At 33.9% G+C, this 26634-nt stretch overlaps 2 pseudogenes; one reads left to right on the forward strand and one right to left on the reverse strand.

The window, feature by feature from the left end:
• Nucleotides 1–10797: 10797 nt before the first annotated feature.
• On the reverse strand, nucleotides 10798–11641 carry LOC133313814 (aluminum-activated malate transporter 8-like; annotated as a pseudogene).
• A 4690-nt stretch (nucleotides 11642–16331) lies between these two features.
• LOC133313815 (disease resistance protein RPV1-like) lies at nucleotides 16332–21163 on the forward strand (annotated as a pseudogene).
• The last annotated feature ends 5471 nt before the right edge of the window (nucleotides 21164–26634 follow it).

Genomic DNA, 26634 nt, shown 5'->3' on the forward strand with positions numbered 1-26634 from the left:
GCTTACCTCCCTAGGACAGCACATGGGAGGATAAAGATTCAGTCTTTAACCAGGAGGATGTTCATACTACGCATGGGGTCTTAGAGAGTGGGGAAGCAGATATTAGTTTACAGAGACAGCCAGCCTATCCGGTTGGAGGACAACAGAGAAACTCAGATGAAGAAGACAACACTAGAAACGATTCAGTTCTGAAATCATCACGCAAGGTGCCAACTAAGGGGCTTGGGAAGGCTGCTGTCGTTAAGACGCCCCTGCCAACTACTTCCACGCGCGACCCACTACGCGCCCTTCTAGAACGTGCGCTGCAGCTGGCTTCCACTCCTTCAAATCTGATTGGACCGTCTCCCAAGCCAGACAACCTAATTGGACTGCACCTCCACTCAGCTCCCTTGGAGAATTCAATTCAACACCCCATCCTCGTGGACGAGGATATTTTTGAAGGCCAAGGGAATGTAATGGATCCAATTGAGGGGATAAGGCCATATGAGAAACGGGCCCGCAAGCAGCCCAAATATTTGCATGATTATGAGACCAATTAAAGACTAAGTGTAATAAGTGTTTCTTTTATTCAGTAAGCATGTAATCACAATGTCAGGCCCAACTCGTTGAGGGCATACTTAGTAACGCTGGTAATGAAAAGTAGGTATCAAAGAGTTTAATATCCTCTCTCTAAATTTTCTTTCTCTCTCTGCCTCTGATTCCTCCTTCTCTGAATCCCTTTGTCTATCAGTTCTGGAATTTAGTGCTACAATAGTCGTACCAAAGTTCACCAGTAACCGGCGAAATATCTTACACGGCAAAGTTTCCTATTTTTACCAACCAAACAAGGTCTTATCATTTTTCATACCATGCTTTCCAAGGAACTCAAAAAAATTGAGTACCAAACGCCCCCTGATAACTTTTCAATTTCTTATGGTTATCCAGCTAGAAAGGGTAAAGTTGTCTTTTCGACCGGCTCATTGAGGCTCAAACCTGTCTTTTAAGTTGTTAAAGTTAGGGGTAAAACCAATAACATGTAAATCAAATTTTGTTAATACAAAAGTAGTTTGATGACAAAACCGTAATCCTACAAAAATTCCATATATTATTATAACAATGTGGGGACCACTGCCCCACCACACCAACAGCCAAGCAATCTCTATTTGAAATCTAAAAGGGAATAAAATAATTAAATAATAATTTAGAATATTTTTTTTCATCACTATTTTAAGGAAAAACATATATTATTTTAAAAGATATAATTCTATATCTTTTTTAATAAAATTATATTATTTTAGTGTGCTTTTAGTAGTTTTTATACTCTTCTTTCATAATTACAAAGAGAAAAAAATGAAGGAAAGATAATGTAAATAGTCATCAAATACACATCAAAACAATGTAATTTTGTTAAAAAAAATAATAATACAAAGTTATATCTTTTAAAACAATAAATATTTTTCTATATTTTAATTATTTATTTAATATAATTTCGATTTGAGAAAAATATTTATCCTTCTAAAGGATATTTATTTTAGTTAAAATTAGTAATTTTTATTTAATATTTAAATTAAAAATATTCCATTTTTCCACCATAATTTCTATTTCTCACCATAAAGTGTAGCAATTTTGATTCAAATAATTCAATTCTATATCTTTCAAGAGGAGACATATTAATTCTTTTTATTTAAAAATAAATGTTTTTAAATATTACAAAAAATTAATTGTTCAAAAAATTAAAAAATTATTTATCCTTTAAAAGAATCGTCATTGTACTTAAAATTACTTTGTTTCATTTAATATTTAATTTTAAAAAAATGTCCTACTCTCACCCACTATAAATTTCAGGATAATCCATAGGTCATATAAAAGGAAAATAAATTTTTTTCCTATAAAGAAAATATTTTGAAAGAGAAAAAAACCATAAGGAGAGAGAAGAAATAATACATGAGACCCACTAAATCTCCTACTCTCACCCAACATAAATTTTAGGATAATCCATTGGTCATGTAACACGATAATAATGTATGAGTTGATTATAGGATTCTATGGTGTGTGAGAGTGTTGAAATGAATCAAAAATCATTTGTTGCACATGTATATAGATTTCGGCCAAAGAAGAGGAAATTTCAAATATTTTTATGGTATCAGAGCAGTTTACTAGGAAACTTTGATTAAGTATGATTGTATTTTGTGTTGCATAGCTATCTGTAAACTCTTTATGATTAATGTATACGTGATTCCTCAGTGTGGGTCTGATCAGCTCATTTCTTTGTGTTACATATACAGTTATCATGAGGAGGATCCATGGTGGTCGTGGGACGCGAGGTGCGGATCCTCCACCACCTGATCCGATTACAGCAGTTTTGAATGCTCTGTAGGCGAAGACGGCTGCAAATAGAACAATGACTGAGAACCTGATGAAAAATAATCAGGATATGATGCAGGCCTTCGTGACTAAGATGAGGGCTGAGAGAGCTCGGCATAGGAGAGATGATTCTCCTCCTCACACGGCTACGGTGACTCCTACACCTACGCCATCTGTTATACCCAGTAGGGGGAGAGTGGGGCTAGTCACCATACTGGTGAGGCTAGTCAGCCCACTGTTGATCCTACATATGTTGCTCAGTCTTATGGGATTGCTAAGCAGTTTGATGCTGGTGCTGCTGATGAGCGGATGCTCATATTGTTCCAAAAACATAAACCTCCAGCATTTCAGGGGTCAAAGGACCCGAAGGTGGTGACTACTTGGCTTATGGGTATGGATAAGATATTTCAGGATCCTCAGAAGTTGATGTATTCAGTTTATATGCTAAAGGGTGATGCCCACGAGTGGTGGTGCAATGTGTCTCGCCCGTTTGTTATGCAGGGAGAAGAGCTAACGTGGGGCTTATTTAGGGCTTGTTTCATGAGGAGTACTTTCCCAGGGATCTCGGGAAGCTAAACAGGGAGAATTTGACAAGTTGGTACAAGGCTCTATGTCTGTGGATGCATATTTGGCCAAGTTCAATGAATTGGTCAAGTTTGCTAATTATGGGGATACTCTGCCTATCCAGGATTTCTTATCTGCAAAATTTCAAAGAGGATTAAGCGAGAAAATTGCTAAGCGCATGTCGAATACTGCTGTAAGAAACTTTGCTGATTTAGTGACCCAGTGCAAAAAGGTTGAGACTATATATGGCAGGTATTCAAAATCAAATTTTGCTAAAGAGCAAGAAGTTAAGAGGACAGCTGGTCCTTCTGGTTCTAATTATAGAGGTGGCTATCATAATAATAATAACAGAGGTAGGGGTTGCAGGTAAGGCAACCTCCTGGTCAATTTAAGAGAGATGGTGGCCAGAGGGGTGGTTACAATGATAGAAATTCTGCTCCCTAATGTGATAAGTGTAAGAGGTACCACATGGGTCCTTGTACTGCGGCTCAAAATTCATGCTTCAAATGTGGTAAGGTTGGGCCTTTTGCCAAAGAATGCTATAGTAATATTGGGCAGGCTGCGAATCTGCAGGCCTTGCCATCTGTTCCTACTGTGGGATGCGTTTATATTACAAATGTACAGCCGACAGAGAAAGCACCGAATCTTGTGATAGGTATAATTTTCATCTCTAATATTGATTTATCTGTGTTGTTTGATTCGGGAGTGACGCATTCGTTCGTGGCGGAATATGTGGCTAAAGGGTTGAACTTAAAGGTAACACGAATGATTCCCCCATGCGTAGTACTACTGCTATAGTAGATGTTAGTGATTCCTCCTTTATTTGTAGAGAGGTTGAGTTGGTCTATAAAGGTAGGGGTTACACTATTGATTTGATTATCTTGCCCCTGGCCTCTGTAAATTTGATTCTGGGTATGGACTGGTTGTCTCAAAATTGCGTAATGATTGATTGCTATGGAAAGAGGTTGATATTATCTCCTGAGAAGCCCACTGGTTGTCCGTTTCCTTATCTGTCCGTCTGTCAAACTATTACAGCCTTGAAGGCTGGTGATCTGGGTTATGTATTCTTGGGTGGATTGGTTGGTGACAAGGAGTTAGAAATTTCAAGTATTCCGGTGGTTAATGAATTTGTTGATGTATTTCCTAACGAGATACCGAAATTTTCACCTGAGAGAGAGAGAGATTGAGTTCTCTATGGATTTGTTGCCTGGTGTGGGGCATATCTCTTTGGCTCCATACCGGATGTCACCACTGGAGCTGGTTGAGTTGAGAAAGCATATTGAAAATCTATCTGCAAAGAACTTTATCAGACCGAGTGTGTCTCCATGGGAGCACCAGTAATATTTGTGAAAAAGAAGGATGATAGCATGAGATTGTGTACTGACTACCGACAGTTGAATAAAGTTACGATTAAGAACAGGTACCTGTTGCCACGTATTGATTATATGTTGGATTAGTTGAGGGGTGCCGTGTATTCTCTAAGATTGATCTCCGGTCCGGATACCACCAGATCCGGATTAAGCCGGAGGATGTACCTAAAACGGCATGGCTTTGGCATCGACCATTCCAACTTCATCGTATTTTTACTCCATATGCTTCCCTACTTCACTAAATCCTTTGCTTTATCCCTTTTTGGATGTTATGGTATATTGTTAATGTACATCTGAGTGAGCCATTGAGCGGAGTAATCTCCAGAACCTCTGGGTTATTGATATTTATCTGTATATCTCACCCCGTGTTGGGGACTTTATTTCAGGTAGTGGCAGTGGCACACGAGCGGTGGGCAGGAGGCCCGTAGGATGAGCATTGGAGATTTATGCATCTTTTACATTTTGAGAGCATTTTGGTATAGGTTAGACTTAAGGCATGAACATTGCATATGGATTTAGAATTATGAGTGTCATCATATTTGTTCATACCATCCATTTTGTCTAAGTTTAGCAATATGTGTATAATGATGTAATGTGAGATTCAGTTTATTGTATTTGGATAAAGTGTTGTATTATGTTTCATTGGAGAACTTGTAATTTGTAATATTTGGATCTTGTGTAATATTGAAGTATGCTATATGATGAAGGGGAAATAGGCCTATTCTAGGATATGATTTATGTCTTATGTCTAAAGAATGCATGTACATGAATCAAAGTGATTGAAATGATTTAAGTTTGAGAATGCAATTAATGAGTTGTAAATTAAGCGAATTGATATAAATTGTAATGGGTTGTAAGAGCACCAAGACATTGCTGGTCCTTTAGAGCCACCCTTGAATACTAGGTACCCTTGATGATAGATAACACACTTTTACAAATGTGGGATATGTTGGAGAAACAAAGGAGATGCTGGGGAAATTTCTACAAAATGGTAGATTTTGAGTGAACTTTGGGAGAACATATCTCTCTCCAAAAAATTTCAATAGGGACGTTCAATACACCATTTTGAAGATTGAGATGTCAACTACATTGTACAAATATTTGAGAGCAATTGGTGGAGTGGTTTGTCCGAAATCGTTGAAAGAGTGAGGACTGTTTGGAGCTCTGTTTGAGGTTGGCTGACAAATTTGCTTGTCCAACTTCAAACGGTGGTAACCGGAGCAAACAAGAACTTTTTGGAGCATGTGATAGCTTGTCGAAAATATAATTAAGTCTAGAATAACATACTAAAAGATGAGAGGTTCGCGACAAGCGTATTTTCTGCAGTATCCAAAATACCGAACCATATTCGGATAGATAAAAACCGTAGAAGTGAGATTTTGGCTAAGTGGATTTATGGGAACCCCTTAGTGACTTGAGAGAGGTATTATAAGATAGTTAGGCATTTGTTTTAATTATTCCGCGTTTAATTTTCAGTTATAATCACAGTTTTATTCATTGCGCTTTATTATTGTTTTAAATGCTTGCGTAATGAAAAGAAAAAAGTTTACTCGCATTTTATAAACGAATTATTGTGATTGTAACTGCGCTTAATATCATAATCAATGTTAACAATACCGGTACGTAACTGGCTGTTACACTCACCCACTATAAATTTCAGGATAATATATAGGTCATATAACAGGAAAATAAAACTTTTTCCTATAAAGACAATATTTTGGAAGAGAAAAAAACCATAAGGAGAGAGAAAAAATAATACATGAGACCCACTAAATCTCCTACTCTCACCCAACATAAATTTTAGGATAATTCATTGGTCATGTAACACGATAATAAAAAAATTTCCTATAAAGATAATATTTTGGAAGATGGAAAAAATAATACATGAGACCCACAAAATATTATTTAATTTTACTATTACATGACTGATAAATTCCCTTGAATTTTATTGTGAAACCATTGCAAAGAGAAAAAAAAATGAAGGAAAGATAATGTAAAAAGTCATCAAATACACATCAAAACAATGTAATTTTGTTAAAAAAAAATAACACAAAGTTATATCGTTTAAAATAATAAATATTTTTTTATATTTTAATTACTTATTTAATATAATTTCTATTTGAGAAAAATATTTATCCTTTTAAAGGACATTCATTTTAGTTAAAATTAGTAATTTTAATTTAATATTTAAATTAAAAATATTCAATTTTTTCCACCATAATTTTCTATTTTTCTCACCATAAAGTGAAGTAATTTTGATTAAAATAATACAATTCTGTATCTTTCAAGAGGAAAAATATTAATTCTTTTTATTCATAAATAAATGTTTTTAAATATTACCAAAAAGTAATTGTTTAAAAAATTAGAAAAATATTTATCCTTTAAAAGAAGGGAAAAAAGAATCGTCATTGTACTTAAAATTACTTTGTTTTATTTAATATTTAATTTTATAAAAAATCTCCTACTCTCACTCACTATAGATTTCAGGATATCCCATCGGTCATATAACAAGAAAATAAATTTTTTTCCTATAAAGACAATGTTTTGGAAGAGAATAAAACCCTAAGGAGAGAGAAAATATAATACATGAGACCCACTAAATCTCCTACTCTCACCCAACATAAATTTTAGGATAATCCATTGGTCATGTAACACGATAAATTTTTTTTTTCCTATAAAGATAATATTTTGGAAGAGAGAAAAAATAATACATGAGACCCACATAATATTATTTAATTTTACTATTACATGACTGATAAATTCCCTTAAATTTTATTGGGAAACCATTTCTCTTATCATTGGATACAATAATTTTAAGTAAAATAATATAATTTTATATTCTTTAAAAGTGTAAATCCTTTATTTACCAAAAAAATTAAAAATAAAATCACAAATCCTTACCCAATTTAATATGAAAAAGTATTTGTCATTTTAAATGACACAAAATTATAGTATTTTTAATGAAACTATATTATTTTGATTTGTTTTTACATTCTCTCTCCTCCATTTTTCTTTTCTTAATTTTATAAAAAAATGACAAAACATACTAAAACATCATAATTTTACTAAAAATAATATAAAATTATATCATTTAAAATAACAAACAATTTTCATTTTTAATATATTTGTTTCTTTGGTTTCTCCTCCTTAGATTTTCTTTCTATTGAGTACCGTTCTTTTTCTCTCTCATGGCTTCTTCGCAAATCCGATTTTTCTCTCTCTAAAACTTTTTCTCTCTCTGAAACTTTTTCTCTCCTCATCTCTGTCTTAAAATTCAGTTTTTTCTTTTCTTTTTCCAAGAAAGTTCACCGTGAGTTCTTTTTCTTTTTCTTTTTCTTTGCTGATCTGTGGTTGTGTATTTGTTAATTCCTCTATGATTCTATCAATTTATCGTACACCGTGAGTTCTTCCTCTTTTCTATATTTTTTTTACAATTTTTCTTTCTAATTCTTCTTGTTGCTTTCGTTGCATCAAATTCGTAGGTTGTAAGAAAACTGAAATGCAGCTAGAATTATGGTTTTTTTTTTTTTTCATTTTTTTTCTTTTATGATCGGTTTGTTATATAAGAGAATGAGGAATGAAAATTGTCAATGGTTTGATCAGTCGAAGCAATATTTTTTATAGGTATATTACAATGAACAAAATCTGAGATTCTGTTTCTGGTATTATTTCTGAACAAGTTGTATCGAGCGTGACGTTTTGTTGCTATATGATTGTTATACCTTCAAAGGAAATAACCTTCAAAGGAAATAACTTTTATGGACAGATTATGAAGATGACCTCTTCTTCTTTTAATGCTTTGATTTCATTGATATTTTTTGTTTTTGTTAATGAATTTTTGTGTGTGTATATATATGAGAAAAATATTTCTTAAGCAGCTAGCTTGAGATAAGTTTATGTCCGGCTGTTTCAAAACTAACTCGTTTTATTTATTTATTTCTTTATATTAATTGATTCACTTTTGAATGGTTATGATTCTTTTTTTCTCTCTCTTCCTTTATCACCATTGATCCATCTCTGGTCTTTAGGGTGTCACAAATTAGTTTTATTTAAAAAGATTTTTATATGTAATTCTTGATATTGGGTTTTAACTCCTAGAAAATAATAGAATTAATTATTTTGGGAATAATTTTAATAATGCTTTGATAACAGATTTTGCCTTTGGTAAAATGATGGAAAATTGATTATGTGCGATATAAATCTTATTTAATAATTGTGGAAATTATGATTTTTATACCCCGAAACAATTGGATAATTGTTATGATGATTGGATTATGTGTAATGATGATTGAAAATTTTGATTTTTTGGACAATTGAAATGATATTCTTGATTAAATTGATGTCATGATATTTTCCAATTATGATATTTATAATTGAATTGAAATTATGTGTGATTGTGAATAATTAATAGTGGGAGGATAGCTTTGGGATGGTACCTTCCAAAGTGATGAACACAACTTTTTGGGCTTTATGCCTTTGATATTTATTTGATTTGACAATGATGTTTCAGTTCTTTCCAAAGTGATATCTGGCAACAGGGTTATTTCTCAGGGTACTAGTAGCAACTTTGGAAAGAGGTGTGCACACTAGGATTCGATATTTTGATGATGACCAATTTTGATTATACGTGGGTTATTTCCCGGGTCACAGGGTAGGCTGGCAATAGGGTTATTTCTCGAGTCTACCATGGTTCTCTTCTTACTAAATGAAATGAACTTAAACATGATTAATAATGAAATTTGTTATTTGATTTGATTATGATGAATGTCATTGAGTTGTGAATATTATCATCTATGTATTATTATGATTAATGTTGTGCTGAATATGTTAGTTGATAACTACCCTTACTAAATACACTAAATGAATTTAAACATGATTAATAATGAAATTTGATTTTTGATTTGATTATGATGAATATCATTAAGTTGTGAATATTTTCATGTGTGTAATATTATGATTAATGTTGTGTTGAATATGTTAGTTGACGATTATCCTTACTAAATACACTCAGTGAACTTAAAGATGATTAATAATGAATGTAATAGAGTTAGCCTCGCACTTGTCCCTGTACAGGTGCAGCGGTAACATTTCTCCAAATTAGTTTTAGATTAGCTTCCATAATATTTCTATTATCATAATTGTATAAAACATGAATTTTGACAATTTATTTATTATAAGAATATTTTATAAATTGTTAGAAATTTGGGGGTGTTACAGCCTTCCAATTTATCTTTTTATTAAACTGAAAATTCATGCAAAATATAAGAAATTTTATGAGAATATTACTGAAAATAAAATAACACTTTAATTTCAATCTCATATCTTTTAATTATTTTTAAATCAATTTTATGGTCATATTAACCCTAAATATATAATAAATTGGATATGCTTCACCTTTCCTTTAAATCCATTCCACTGCTCAATCTTTCATTAACTGAGCTTCAAGATTTGGTAAAAAAAAAAAAAAAAATCTTAGCTGCGCGAAACAGCTATACTTTTGTTCTTCAAAGGCTTTTTTTTCCTCAATCTTGAACCAACTAAGCTTCATGATTTGGTAAAAAAAAAATCTTATCTGCGCGAAACAACTATACTTTTGTTTCTATAAGTATTGTTCTTCAAAGGCTTTTTTTCCTCAAGCTTCTCAACCTTGCTAGTACTACTTCATATTTGTTATTTCGTTCGTTTTGAAATTAACTTGCCATCACACAATACCCTTATTGGCAAATTGTTCTCCACTCTATATCTAGTTATGGATATTGAGTCAACAACGCAATTAAACAAGGCTGAATTTTTCTCTCATTGGGGGATCTTCCTAAAGGCTTTGCCTAGTAACTCCAAGTCCAAGATGATCAATGTCACAAGGAGTATAAAGAATATTGGCCAAGATGACCCCAGACGAGTAATTCACTCATTAAAAATGGGGATTGCTCTCACATTGGTGTCCTTGATTTACTACTCAAGGCCTCTTTATGATGGCTTCAGATTGGCAGGAATGTGTGTTGTTCTTACGGTGGTTGTCGTATTTGAATTCACCGTAGGTAAGTTCAGACATCGCATAAAACTTCGTATGTAATAATATTGCACCTTATTACATAGTTAAAGAATAATGCATGAACATATACATTTGATTTGTTCCTGACCAGGTGAAACCCTCAACAAAGGTTTAAATGGAAGATGTGCTACACTATTAGCTGGTGCTTTAGGGTTTGGAGGCCAACACTTAGCTACTATTTTTGGAGAAAGAGGAGAACCTTTTGTACTTGGGACCCTTGTCTTCATTCTAGGTACTATATATACAATTTGAACAAAGAAAAAGATGATTATATTTCTCAGCATGTATTTGAGGCCAGAAAATTGATATAATGTTTGATTCCCAAACAATGTATGTGTGTGTGTTTAGCTTTAATTGTTTGTGTTCTATGTTTGCAGCTGCAGGGTCTACGTTTTTCATATTTTTTCCCCAAGATCAAGGAAATATATGATTATGGGGTGATGACATTTATATTGACATTTTGTTTCGTTACTGTATCGGATTACAGAGTCGAGCAACTCTTTGAGCTTGTTCATCAGAGACTCTGTAACCCGATACAGTAACCAAACAAAATGTCAATATAAATGTCACCACCCCATAATCATATCTTTCCTTGATCTTGGGAAAAAATCTAAAAAACGTAGACCCTGCAGCTGCAAACATAGAACACAAACAATTAAAACTAAACACACACATATACATTGTTTGGGAAGCAAATGTTATATCAATTTTCTGGCCTCAAATACATGCTGAGAAATATAATCATCTTTTTCTTTGTTCAAATTGTATATATAGTACCTAGAATGAAGACAAGGGTCCCAAGTACAAAAGTTTCTCCTCTTTCTCCAAAAACAGTAGCTAAGTGTTGGCCTCCAAACCCTAAAGCACTAGCTAATAGTGTAACACATCTTCCATTTAAACCTTTGTTGAGGGTTTCACCTGGTCAGGAACAAATCAAATGTATATGTTCATGCATTATTCTTTAACTATGTAATAAGGTGCAATATTATTACATACGAAGTTTTATGCGATGTCTGAACTTACCTACGATGAATTCAAATACGACAACCACCGTCAGAACAACACACATCCCTGCCAATCTGAAGCCATCTTAAAGAGGCCTTGAGTAGTAAATCAAGGACACCAATGTGAGAGCAATCCCCATTTTTAATGAGTGAATTACTCGTCTGGGGTCATCTTGGCCAATATTCTTTATACTCCTTGTGACATTGATCATCTTTGACTTGAAGTTACTAGGCAAAGCCTTTAGGAAGATCCCCCAATGAGAGAAAAATTCAGCCTTGTTTAATTGTGTTGTTGACTCAATATCCATAACTAGATGTAGAGTGTAGAACAATTTGCCAAAAAGGGTACTGTGTTATGGCAAGTTAATTTCAAAACGAACGAAATAACAAATATGAAGTAGTGCTAGCAAGTTTGAGAAGGTTGAGGAAAAAAAGCCTTTGAAGAACGATACTTATAGGATAAAAAGTATAGTTGTTTCGCGCAACTAAGATTTTTTTTTTTTTTTTACCAAATCTTGAAGCTCAGTTGGTACAAGATTGAGAAAAAAAAGCCTTTGAAGAGCGATACTTATAGGAACAAAAGTATAGCTGTTTCTCGCAGCTAAGATTTTTTTTTTTTTTTTACCAAATCTTGAAGCTCAGTTGATGCAAGATTGAGCTGTGGAATTGATTTAAAGGAAAGGTGAAGCGTATCCAATTTATTATGTATTTAGGGTTAATATGACCATGAAATTGATTTAAAAATAATTAAAAGATATCAGATTGAAATTAAAGTGTTATTTTATTTTCAGTAATATTCTCATAAAATCTCATAAAATTTCTTAAATTTTGCAAGAATTTTCAGTTTAATAAAAAGATAAATTGGAAGGGTCAAGTGGATTTGTTTTGAATTTTTGAATCATATAATTGATTGAAGATCTTATTAAATATTCTCTTGAATATTTTTAAGGAAAGTTTTTCTTTAAATATTAAAGGAAAGACTTTAATGCTTTGACATAAAATATGAATCCCATCTTTTTATATTTATGGTATGACATAAAATATGTCATGTAACATGATACTCATTTTCCTAATTTTTATAGATGTTGTATATTTAGTTTTTTTAATTATTGTTCAACGCAAGCCTTTGAAATACAAGGGATATAATGATTATTCTTTTTTTTTACTTAATATGATCTTTTCTTATTTATTATTATTTCATCTCTTATTATTAATTATTTTATCTTAGACACACAATATGATATGCTTTATTGCTTGATGTGTTTATAATAAAAATATATGTTCAATTTATCACCGGTTGGAACACAGTCAGACAAGTGAATCATATATAATATTTGCACTAATTTGATGAGTAATCTAATTGTAAAAAATTTGATGAAAATTAACAACTTATTTAATTTTATTTAATAAAATGATATTTTAAAAAATAAAAAAATAAAAAAGAGTGACAATAAATTCTCGTACAAGGTCCCAAATTCAATTACCACGAAAGTATCAATTGAAAATGATCAATTTTACATTATCTAAATCAAATATTTAATATTTTTAAAAATATTTAAAAATTACAATATTAAAACTTACTGCGTATATATATGTACCAAAATAGTTCCGCCCCTCTCTCAAGCCAGCTTTTTAATTCATATTAATTATATGTAGTTTGATTAGAAAGTGGAAAAATGACGAAGCATGTATAAGTCAGTCATTTGCTGACATTAAAATAATAAAATTAAAAAAATCCCTTAAAATATTGGACCAGCCACCGCCTTTAAAAAAAATGAAGATATATTTTTTCTTAAAGAAAAGCAAGACAAAACAAAATGGTATTCACTTTATAAGCAGACTTTTAAGTTCATTCTGACATGAGGACTTCATATCTATAATTAAACTCAACAATTGCTCCACCTAAGAAGCTCAGATACAAATAATATAAATTAGGTGCTGCTGAATTCTGAAATAAATAACTTAACAACCAGTTCATCAGCGCATGAAATGGAAATATATACTCGCAGGAGTAACGTCATCTTAAAACATAAAGAAAGAACCTAGTAATTAAAAATTAATATTCACGTCCAACATTATTTAGTGTATTCCTCCAGATAAAGCAGAAACATTTCTGCATAAGAACTTTTGAAGCTCCAATAAAGTGAATTTAACATATCACCAAAAAAAACATTGAATTTAGCATCATTGCATTTTTTTTGGAGTAAACACCATTTTTAGTCCCTGTCAATATCTATGAAGTCTTTTTTTGTCCCTGACAATAAAAAAGGACCAAATTGGTCCCTGAAATTACAAAAAAAGGAGCCATGTTAGTCCTTATGTCAACTCCCAAATATGTAGAGTGACCCTTTTCTTGTATTTTCAGGACCAATTTGGTCTTTTTTTATTGCCAGGACTGAAAAGGACTTCGTAGATATTGTCAGGGACTAAAAAGGGTGTTTACTCTTTTTTTGTCATATATAGCCAATAAAAGAATAAATATAATAAGCACAATGGAATAAAGCTATTAAAAATGTAAAGATAAAAAGTGGAATATAAACACAACAAGTTATTAAACATTTGATAATGACACCTCCACACGTTATCTTTTCCTTTGTGAATTTAAAGTAATAATATAAAGAAAAAAACTTTGAATTATCTTCAGTAAATTGTTAATCATTTTCCAATTTATTGACTTGATTATCCTACTAAGCTGATCACATAAATTTTTATCCATATGTGTTGAATCAGTAGCAGTGTCAGCAGTCACTAGTGAATAGGATCTGACTCAATCCTATTCTTTCTTTATATTTTCCCTTTGAATGAGAAATTTACAAATATTTAAAAGTTAAACTCCTTACCAGGTTTGGAAATTGAAAATCGCCAACTAATTTCATGTTAAGAGGGTCTTGTTCATGTTGAAGAATTTTCCATGATAATCATACAAACGCTAAAAGCAAAGATTAATCTTTCATGCTTCAAATCATTTAAACTCAGCTCAAGCAGACCAGTGAATGTTACCTTGCTTAAATATAAAGAAAGTAACTTTATGCTTAGAGGGGGAATCTTAAGAAACGGAAGCAGCTAAGCTAGCAACTAGTATACACATATAAAATACACTTTATTTATGTACATATATGGAAATCACTTAATGGCCTGAAAATCACATAGCAAATGGAATATTTCTCATCAACTTTATTTCTTATGATTTTGACTGATAAACAACATAGGGCGATATATTTACACACAGCTAGCTGTATATGCACTTGAATAAGGTCATTATCGTTAAAAACATTCTTTATCGATCTGTCAGTTTGTGTAGCTCATGCTGTGAGGAACCTTATGCCTGCATTATAATCTGCACTAATTTTAGTAGATATCTATCGGGTACTCGGATGGCTTTGGAAACATTATCTACTTCAAACTATATCAATATATCATATATGCTCAGCTAGGTTTTAGTCCCACACTTTCTTTATAATATGTAAAATTTAAGTTTTTTTATTTGCACCATTTTTTCTACCCTAAAACTTTACACTTTTTTCTTTGGATTTAATTAAAGAGAGGGAGAGAGATGGGGAAGAATTTGTTCATAAACCATTTTTACAAATTACACTATGTGCTCCCGAAAGTAGGAACGGTGACCAAAATGCCACTATTCACTGACTTTTTTCCCTAAATGTCACGCGAACAGTAAAATTTACCAGCCTGCCACGCCTTGAAGTTCGCTACCACTGATAACGAACTTAGTAGCCAATAATTTCTTGACACGTGGCACATTTTCGTTTGAAAAGCTGATTGCCACAAGTCCAAGTTCGCTAAGACTGGTAGCGAACTTGGTAGCCAATGATTTTGTGACACGTGGCACATTGTCGCAGAAAAAGTTGACTGAACGAAGTTCGCTACTAGGGGTAGCGAACTTAGTGTGCTACGTGGCACAATCTTGTTGCCCGATCAGAATTAGTGTACCAATCACAATCAAAAAGAGAAAATGAAGAAAAATAACTATTTAATTAATGTACTAATCACAATTAATGTATCAATCACCAATCACAATTAATATATCAATTACCAATCACAATTAATATATCAATCACCGATCACAATTAATGTATCAATCACCGATCACGATTAACTTTGATCACAATTAATGCACCAATCATGAATCATAATTAATGTACCAATCATAATTAATTTTGATTGGTACATTAACTGTGATTGGTGATTGGTACATTAATTGTTTCTAATACCATTGTTACAAATTCGGATGATGTTTGTGAGATATAAAATATGTCAAATGAGTTGTTATTGAGTAGATCTCGAAAAGTTATATGAAATAAAAGAAAAAATCCCTGATTTGGATATCCGAATCAAAACTTATGGCCTTCCGAAGTGATTGGTGATTGGTATATTAATTGTGATTGGTACAATCAAAAGTTAATCCCATTGGTACATTAATTGTGATTGATGATTGATACATTAATTTTGATTGGTACATTGATTAAATAGCGATTTTCCTTCGTTTTTTTAATTGTGATTGGTACATTAATTTTGATCGAGCAACGAGATTGTGCCACGTGGCACCTAGTTCGCTTGGACCTTCAGCAAACTTGGTGCATGTCAAACACATGGCACACCTAGTTCACTGCATGTGGCAGCGAACTTCTTCGATGTGTCAGCATTTATTGCAACGTAGTTTGCTATTAGGAGTAGCGGACTTGTTGTCCACTAGAAACGTGCCACATCAGCAAACCAAGTTTGCTGGGCACTGTAGCGAACTTGCCCGCGTGGCATATAGGGAAATAATATTGTTCGTGTGGCATTTAGGTAAAAAAGTCAGTGAACAGTGGCATTTTGGTCACTGTTCCAAATGAGTTTCAGCGCTTTCTTGTTTCCAAAATTGAAATTTGTTTGAATTGAGTTTGATGTCCATCAACACACTAACCATAAGGATTATGTTATGGAGTTTATGTAGAATCCATTTCAGTATTGAGTTTGAGATTATTCATGGAAAGTTGATCTTCTTCTTCCTTCACCCATGAGTTCGTTTACGCTGTCTTTATCAGCTTTCGAGGTGTTGATACTCGCTACAGTTTTACTGGTAATCTCTACCATCAAATCCTTCAAAGAGGAATCTGCACCTTCATTGATTACGTGGATCTTCAAAGAGGAGACTTAATCACGCCATCGCTTGCCTCTGCAATTGAAAATTCTAGGACTGCGATCATCGTCTTCTCTAAGAACTATGCTTCTTCCTCTTTTTGCTTGGATGAACTTGTCAACATCATTGCCTCCATCAAACAAAAGGATCGCTTGGTTTTGCCTATTTTTTATGACGTGGATCCTTCTGATGTGAGGTGTTGGGTGAAAAATATATTATGATGAAGACGTTCCTCAGTTCACAAAGAGAAAACACAGTGGCTCTCTTAGCTTCAACCCAAGTGCGCAAGTGCACGCATCAAGTAATAAATGGGAGTGTTAATGCCCAGATTATCGTTCCCACGAGGATAGAACTCTAATTAATGCCTTATACTATTTTACAAAGAATGAAAATGAAAAGAAAAGTTAGTAATTGACGTGTTTGGTCAAACGTTCCCTACTGTCTTGACAACAATCCTCAAGAACAGTAGGTGCAGTTTTGACAGCAAACAACTCCTCGCTTCGTTATGTATGCAATCCTTCTTCGTAGAAGAAGGTATGATCATTTTCATTGGAGTTTTGTGGATACAAGATTGAATAAAATAAAGAAAAATAAAAGTAATAACAATAATTAAGGAACAACAGTATGAATGGTTTTAAAACAATAATAACAGAAGGAACGAATCCACTGCTCCATTCATAAACAATTATTTTCTCTACTCAAGACTCAACACTTTTGTCTTTGTTCCAGTCTCTTCTCTGACAACTCTGATTCCTCAGCTCATGGACTAGATGGCTCACAAGTTTCCATATTCCTATGGCTCCCTTGACTCCAACAGGTACTGGGTACAGGACCTTTGAGTGAACGAGATGGTCCCTTATTCCTAAGGCAACCACTAGCCTTGTTTCCACAAGACTACCTTCCCCCTCTGGTTAAGCTGTCTGAAATTCCTTCCTTATGGAAGATCCTTTCTCAGTATGTGTTCGATTTCCAAAGATACACAATGAAGATAACTCACTTAACCAGAGAAACACAAAAGTTGTAATACTAGAGTTTTGAAAATAATTATTTAAGAACTTTGCAGTTTTCCCGTTCCACAGATAGTTTAGCTCATGGCTACTAGATTAAACATAATTATTCCAAACTGAAATCCCATAGACCCGAGATTTAGTTCAGAGATAACGAATGCAAAGGAGAGAAATAACACTTGTATTTAAATGGAAATAAATTGATTACAACAAAATGAAAAGTGGAGAAGATGGTTGTTGCTCGTGAGGAGTCTCAAGTGGGTGATAAAGAAAGAAGAAGAAGTGTTGTCACTTAACTAAAGTTAAAACTGTACAACTACAAACTACAAAAATAAACTAAGTGATCTCTTCTTAAGGAATTCGATGATGTCTTCGTGCTGAGACGTCCTATTTATAGCAGAAGAGTGGATGGCAAAGTCTGTAATTCTCTTGGAGTTGTTTTCTTGTCTGCGTAGTAGAGACGATGTGAACAGTGCTTCGAAGGGTGCAAAGTGGTTGGATGGGACAACTGCTGTTGAGATTTGTCTTTCCTTCTGACCACCCTCATGCCTTGCTTTCCTCTTTGGCCAATAGGAACCCTTTATTCTCTGCTGCGCACGTTTCCTCTTGCTGAATAGCTACAGGTGTATGCTTTATGGAAACTTCTTTTCAACGTTTCCTGAAAAGTGGTCATAGAGATTGAGTGAGTGAATCAGGCGTATTTAATGTTCTCAATCCGTTTCCCTTTTTATATATTTTCCAAAGAATTACGTCATCATCTGTTCCCCACTGTGTTTTTGTCAAAAAGATATTAAACACGTGCTTTTAGTGCTAAAGTTGCTCATCAGTGGAGGGAACAGATGGTATTTTGCCAACAAAATGGGCTTAGATGGGAACAAATTCTCGTCCCATCATGAGGCATTAGAGAGGTAGCTATCAAGAAGCGCTGGCTCGTCATGAGGAGAGGTTCAAGGATGACACTGAGATGCTGCAAAAATGGAAGATGGCTCTGCGTGATGCAGCTGATTTGTCCGGCTATCATTTCAAACTTGGGTACCTTGTATTTTTTTCTTTCATTTTTCATTTTAATAACACTAATTATTCAACTTTAAAATATAAAGAGCAAAGTAATGCTGCCTGTCGTTAACCTTGATCAAGTCAATTCATTGTATATCAAACACTTTGAATTGTAATAATAATAATAATACTATAATAATAATAATAATATAAGTATCTTTGTAAAGAACGAATTCAACCCAAAAACTTAAGCTCTTGAGTGAGGTTACATTAATGATTTTATATATCTCAACACGCCCCCTCACACGAGAGTCCACTGGGCTTGAAGGGTGGACAATGCACAGGCCCACCTACCTATGCGAAGAAATAAATTCCACTACAAAGAAAGTGGGGGCGGTGAGGATCGAACCCGGTACACCGAGGCTCTGATACCATGTAAAGAACCAATTCAACCCAAAAGCTTAAGCTTTTGAGTGAGGTTACATTAATGATTTTATATATCTCAACAATCTTCAAGACTTACGTAGGACGCTTTGGTATACTATGATTTCACTTGTATTTTCATGATTGGACAAGGATGGATATAAATATTTGTTTATTGAGAAAATCATTAAAGAGGTCTCCAACATGATTAATCGTGCTCCTTTACATGTTGCCGATTACTCTGTTGGACTGGAGTCTCGAATGCAAGATGTAATCAAGCTTTTGGATGTCAACTCTGATAGATTCCACATGGTAGGGATCCATGGAATTGGGGGAATAGGCAAAACAACACTTGCACGAGCAGTTTATAATATGATTGCTGATTCATTCCAAAGTTTATGTTTTCTTGAAAGTGTGAGAGAAAATTCAAGTAAAAATGGTTTAAAACATCTCCAAGAGATGCTTCTTTCTAAACTAGTTGGAGAGAATGATATTACATTCCCAGGTGTCAATGAAGGAATTTCCATAATAAAGAAAAGGCTACAATTGAAAAAGGTTCTTTTGATTCTGGTGGATGTTGACACACCGGAGAAGTTGCAGATTATGGCTGGAGGACCTGATTGATTTGGTTATGGAAGCAAAGTTATCATTACCACTTGGAAAAAGTATAATAGAATGGGAATCTGCATTACTCCATTATGAAAGAATTCCTAATATAAAGATCCAAAAGATACTTGAAGTAAGCTTTGATGCTTTGGAGGAAGATCACAAGAGTGTTTTTCTTGACATTGCTTGTTGCTTCAAAGGATATCCATTAGCAGAGTTGCAAGATATACTTCATGCTCATTATGGTGATTATAGGAAATATCATATTGGAGTGTTTGCAGATAAATCTCTCATAAAGATTAGTTGGGATGGTGAAGTGACACTAAATGACTTGATAGAGGACATGGGTAAAGAAATTGTCCGACCGGAATCAAGAAAAGAACTTGGGAAAAGAAGTAGGTTATGGTTCCATGAAGATATAGTTCAAGTTTTAGAACGTAAAAATGATATGGATGATTTGATTTTTCATCTTGAACCTTGATTTATCTCTTTACTGCTATATGCTCATGACAAGTCATTCACTCCTATGTTTCCAACCTTTTGTTGACGGGATTAATTCACAAAGTTTTTCGTTTATAATAAGTAAATTTCTCTATATATGTTTATTGATGTATGATAGAATACTACCCTAATAATAGTCTCGATACTATGAACATGTTTGTAAACTTGCTGGAATTGCTTGAACCGGCTCATTAATATCAGTTATCTTGGTTGATTTTCTTCCTTTCTTTGTTGTTATTGGTGATTGTTACAATGTCTTAACATGTGTGCGCGCGCACGCACACACACACACACACACACACACACACACACACACACACACACACACACACACACACATATATATGTTTTGTGGCTGACTGCTGCTTTTTAGTGTTCAAAAGGGAACTGGTAATATTGATATCATATATCTGCATTTCCCCAAATTTGATGTAGTAAGCTGGAATGGAATGGCCTTCAAGAAGATGACAAACCTAAAAACGCTTATTATTAGAAATGTCATTTCTCGAAAGGTCCTAAACAATTACCAAAGAGTTTAAGAGTGCTGGAATTACCGCAGTTTCCTGCGCAGTCTTTACCATCTAATTTTGGTCCATAGAGACTTGCCATATTCAGGTTACTAGAAAGTTCCTTGATGTCACTTGATTTGGCCAAGTTAATGAAGGAAAGTATAGTAGGTTCTTTAATTTGATCTTGTATGTTAATAAATTCGTTTTAAGATTATTCATTTCATTATTGTTTCTTTCTTGAATTTTTTTTGTTCAAAAGTTTGTGAATATAAAAGAATTGCATTTCCGCTATTGTTGTTGTATAACAGAGATACCTGACATATCTGGTGTCCCAAATTTAGAAAATAGTCATTTCAGCAATGTAATAATTTAATCAAAATTGACCAGTCGGTTGGGTTCTTGGATAAACTTAGAATCTTAGATGCTGCTTTTTGCAACAAGCTCGAGAGTTTTCCACCTATCAATTTGACCTCTCTTAAAGAACTCGTACTTTCAGGATGCTGGAGTCTTGAGAGTTTTCCAGAAATACTAGGTGAGATGGAAAATATGGTGGGCATTCCCATAAAAAAATTGCCATTTTCAATTCAAAATCTTACTCGTCTACAAAGGATAGAACTGAGTAGATGTGGATGGGGACAGATAGTGTAACATCCCCGGCCTCGAGCCGGTTCAATTAACATACATATGATACTTAACAGAAACAACGGAAGACTTAAACTTATGAAAATACTAGCTAACTTTTTCTTTTTCTCATTAGGCGTAAACGAAAATTGGACAGAGTAACCTCTGTAAGTTGGACAATTAGGGATTTTCCAATCCCACTCTCAAGAGTTCCTGATAGACAGTTTAAACTATATATATATCCAGAAGTACCAGTCATGCAAATATATTCAGATACCCATCTATGGGTGCATGCAGAACTTGGCTCTGTGCCACTAATCTAATAGCATGCAATCCAATACATAACATAACTGAATACTACATAGTCATATCAACATGCCTGAATACATAAATGTACATGCATCGAATATAAACACTATACAACAATACATCTTTTCCAAAAATATGTCTACAATAAATAGCAGCCTCCAGCCACCCAAAACTCCACATCCTCATACTAGTACCTCTAGCCACGGTTTGTGTCCTTGTCCCATGAGGCTCTTCAATTAACTGTGTTCCTGAAATCATATCCCCAAACGAGGTTAGAGACGAATCTCTAGTAAACTCCAGGTTTATGGAAAACTCTCCATACCCTAGGCTCACTTCCTGCATGACAGTCAGATACATAATATACAAAACATCATATAAGAAATTATCATAACTGTACAAAGCATATATATATATATATCTTATCAAAGACATACGCAGTCATTCCCAAGGGATGACCCCAAGCGGAAATCAACGTACGTAACAAATATCATTTACAAAATCATCATACATATCACATAAAGCATGTCATATAATCAATTATCATAACTAAACAAAACATATACACATATCTTATCAGAGACGTACGCAGTTATTCCCAAGGGAGGACCCCAAGCGGAACCAGAACATATCAGAGGCGTACGCAGTCATTCCCAAGGGAGGACCCCAAGCGGAAATCAACGCACGTATTCCCAAGGGAGGACCCCAAGCGGAACCAGAACATATCAGAAGCGTACGCAGTCATTCCCAAGGGAGGGCCCCAAGCGGAAATCAACACACGTGTTCCCAAGGGAGGACCCCAAGCGGAACCAGAACATATCAGAGGCGTACGCAGTCATTCCCAAGGGAGGGCCCCAAGCAGAAATCAACGCACATGTTCCCAAGGGAGGACCCCAAGCGGAACCAGAACATATTAGAGGTGTGCGCAGTCATTCCCAAAGGAGGGCCCCAAGCGGAAATCAACGCACGTGTTCCCAAGGGAGGACCCCAAGCGGAACCAGAACATATCAGAGGCGTACACCGTCAATCTCAGGGGAACCCAAGAAGACATCAGTGTACCATACAAGTCAATTCTAGCCAAAGATCAATACAGAAATCATATCAGAACAAGTCATATAACAAATGTGTACACAGTCAATCCCGGGGGAGGACCCCAAGTGGGAATCAGTGTACGTGTTCCCAAGGGTAGACCCCAAGCGGAACTCAACAAAACATATCATATTAACACATATCAAAGTAAACACATCAAACAAAATATATCATATTATCATATAGCTCTATATGAATGCATCTATATCATATATCTCATACATATCATACAACTTGACCACAGTTCGTACACTATGGTGGAACACAAAGTAGGAGCGAACCCCATAAACATAGAGCTTACCTCTTGAAGCTTTACCAATCTGCTCACTTGTAACACAAGTTACCTATTTAGCTCCAAAGGAAATTCAAACTCGCTCAGTCCCTAGGCACACCTAGAGAAAGAATCCAAACAAAACTCAATAAAATACTTCAATGCCATGTAGTTACAAGACATGCACTTTATTATTTACTTTTGTTTCTTTACATTTATGCCAATACGCAAGTCATAACCAGTTTTCTTTTTACTTAATCATATTAGGCCATGAGTGAGTGATTCTTTATTCAACAAATTCTCACAAAATTTCACATATGCACTTAGTCTTAGGATAGTCCCAAAAGGCCTTTAGAACACTCATTACTCCTCTTAGCACCTAAAAACCTATTTTTTCCAATTTAAGGCAAGGTGCCCAATACAAAGGAGTTATAAGATTTCTCTTTGTCTAGTGCCTAAACCCAAGTTTAGCCACCTATATAAATTATTTTACGTATAACAGTATGCTCGCTTTGCAAAACAGTAACTCCTAGTACAAACCTCCTTTGAAAATGGCCATAATCACATATAAGGCCTAAAGAAGGAACTTACTCATTTTTTTTTTATCTAACTCAACCAAAGGTTTAAACATCTAATTATATAGTCCTTAGGCTGTATAAGTACTCATGATCACAAACAAGCACTCTAAAAACATACTTCCTTTGTAAATGGCTAAGAGGCTCATAAAGGAAATCATGTCAATTTCATGATTCCAATGCTTTAGTCTATAAAATTCAAGCTTATCACACACCTCTAATCCAAGATTCAATAATTTATATATACGGTACTGTTCATCTCTACAGTATTATTCATGTATACATCACTATTTACGTATATGACACTATTCAAAAATACGGTATCTTTAATTTTCCAAATATATTTTCACCGTTAAAATTCTCATCTAAACATTTTTCTCAACATAAGCTAAACCTGAATCAAGCTCTAACATGCTCAATCAAACCAAATTTTCAAAATGAAACCATAAATTCAATCTTCATAAAAACATGAAAATGAAGGGAATTTCTTACCACAATGCACTCTAGAACAAAGGAGAGATGAGTATCTAAGCTCCCATGGCCTCAAGCTCCATCAAAATCCATCTTTTCCATGAAATTCAAAATCTTTGGGGGAGAAGATCTCTCTCTACAGTGAAATCCACCCAGAAATACTAGTACAAATGGATTCCTCTCGAAATTTCTCACAAGTTTGGCTTTGGAACGAAGTGATTTGGAGCTCTCTAGCTCAAGTTATGAATTTTGGAAGATTTTCAATCAAAATCCTTTTTTTTCTTCATTTTCATGCTCTCTGTCTCTGCCTCCCGTAGAAGTCACGAAATGAGAATGGGAATAGTTACTCCCTAGTCACTTAAGTAAGTTCATTATACTAGCGGGTATAAGTTCATCTATCTACTCACCTCCATTCATTACCAAACTTTACCCAATAGACTAGAATATTTTTCTATTCACATTTCTATTTTTACTTTCACTTTACCAAACTTTACCTTCAAGAAATCAGAGAGATTCCACCCAACATAGAGTTGTTCTATGCAGAAGAGTGCACATCTTTGAAAGAATTGGACCTCACACTTCTTCCTGTATGCACCACATAACGTTGCTTTTTGAGGAAACTTTACTTGGATGGTTGTCTCAATCTTAGAGGATTTATGCCAAACTTGGAATATTTCTCTGCAAAAGACTGCAGATTCATGCTTTTCCCATTAGAAGCATGTTAATGAATGAGGTTCCTATTTTATTTTGTATTTGATTTTTTAACTGATATTTGTATTGACCCAAACTCTTTATATGTATGTGTTGCTAAACTTAATGAATTATATATGACTAAAAGGAATGGCACGAGGCTGGAGGCAAGATGATTTTTTTGCCAGAAATTCTGATTTGTTTGTGGCGTTTCAGAATGAGAAGCGGAAGTCATGATATGGCACATTATGGATCAGGCCTTCAAGAAGAAAGCTCTGATACCATAATAGAGATGAATCTGAAAGTAAGAAATGATGAGAGAGAGAAGAGAGAATCCATTGATGTGAAGAAGAGAATTTGATTATGATTCATCCATATAAGAGTAAAATGCAGAACTCTATTCTAGAGTTAAAATGATGACTCAGCAATGAGTCACTGCAAGTAATAAACTCTAACTAAATGAGAAAATGAATCAGGTGTTGTACACACACCAAACAAATTGATACAATAGCATTTATATTTATATGCTAATACCATTTCTTCAAATCTCCATTTTTTTCTTTTGAAAGCTTAATTAAACCTTGAAGCTTTATCATATTTTCTTTTTCTTTTTCCTTCAAAGTTGTGGAAGGTGCTCTAAGTAGAAAGGGGTGCAACCTACACCTCAAGATTTGATTTTTCTACTTCTTGAGGTAAATCCATTGTCTTAGGCTTTGGAAAATCTATATTTTTGCATAGATTTGTTTAGGGTAGGTGTATTCTAGATCTTTGAGCATAAATTTAGGGTTTTTATCAAACTCCCTATTTTTCATTGTTATTTTACTCTTAAATAATTTCTAAATCATTGTTAAAATATTTGTGATGTCAGATTTGGCTAAAACATAGCTCAGTTGCTTACTCAGAGTCATTGGGAGTACTTTAGTTGGTTCCTCAGTGTTGTGAGTGGATGATGATTATGATTTCATATTTTATTTTTGTTATTATCCTTTAAATTTTATTTTATTATTATGGTTTAATAAGAAATGCATGAGGAAACAAATATTTTAAAATGTGATTCGTAAATTTTGTGCATTTTGAAAATTAACTGATAAGGATCTTTTATATAATGCATTATATTTACGATTTTAGACAATTGAAATAATTTTATAAATTTTGGATATAAATTTTATTATGAAATATTTAATTTAAAATGTCAAAATTTTAGCATTTGTATTTATCATTGGAAATGAATTTATCTGAATTAAAGGTTGCTTTGTTGAAATATTCTTATAAATTTTTTGGGATCCATGTTAGAATCTCGTAGCCGTTAGTGGGGGTAACGGTCTAGGTGCACCTAGTTATATATAAATATTTATTTCTGGGAGGAGATGGCTATCCGTTAGATGGAGCCGCCCCAAGAGAGAGAGACCACCTCTTGGAGGAGAGGGCTATCAGCAAGATGAAGCTGCCCCCGATGAATTGATTTGAGAAAGGAAAGGGTTGTCCGTTAGATGGAGTCACCCCTAAGGGGAAGGCCACCCTTAGGAGGAGAGAACTATCAGCGAGGAGGAGCCGCCATTGCTTGATTCTGTCATGTGTGATCCTCATTATATTAAACTTATGATTTTATGATTCTTTGTAAATGTTCATTACACCATTTAAATTTTTTTTGATTTCTTATTCACATATCTACGTTGTTGATTTTGTTTACCTTCATTATTCGAATACATTTATGGCTAAGTTGTTAAAAGGATAAAACACTCGTGCTTATCTTGTTTCCCCTTCCTGTCATTGTAATTGTTATGTCCTCATTGAGTCTGTGTGACTCACCCTTATCTTTATTTTACCATCTAGATCACCAGGCAGCTGAGTAGCAGGCTGCTAGGAGTTGTAGATCTTTCCGTAGCATATTTTTGTAGCTCTCTTTTTGGATAGGATGTAATTCCTTTGTTTATTTCAGAACTCTGAGCATTATGCAACTATGAGAGTCTGTCAGCTACATCTTTTAAATTATATTTAGACTATAATGTCTGGGTTATGTATTTTGTTATTATTGTTGTTGCTGGTAATATATACATTGTGTATCAGGTGTCTGAAATTTTTGGAAATGTTAGAAA

Source organism: Gastrolobium bilobum, unplaced genomic scaffold (genome assembly GCF_033153095.1).
Source record: "Gastrolobium bilobum isolate Gb01-03AN ecotype WA unplaced genomic scaffold, APGP_CSIRO_Gbil_v1 utg11969, whole genome shotgun sequence".
Taxonomy (NCBI): Eukaryota; Viridiplantae; Streptophyta; class Magnoliopsida; order Fabales; family Fabaceae; genus Gastrolobium; species Gastrolobium bilobum.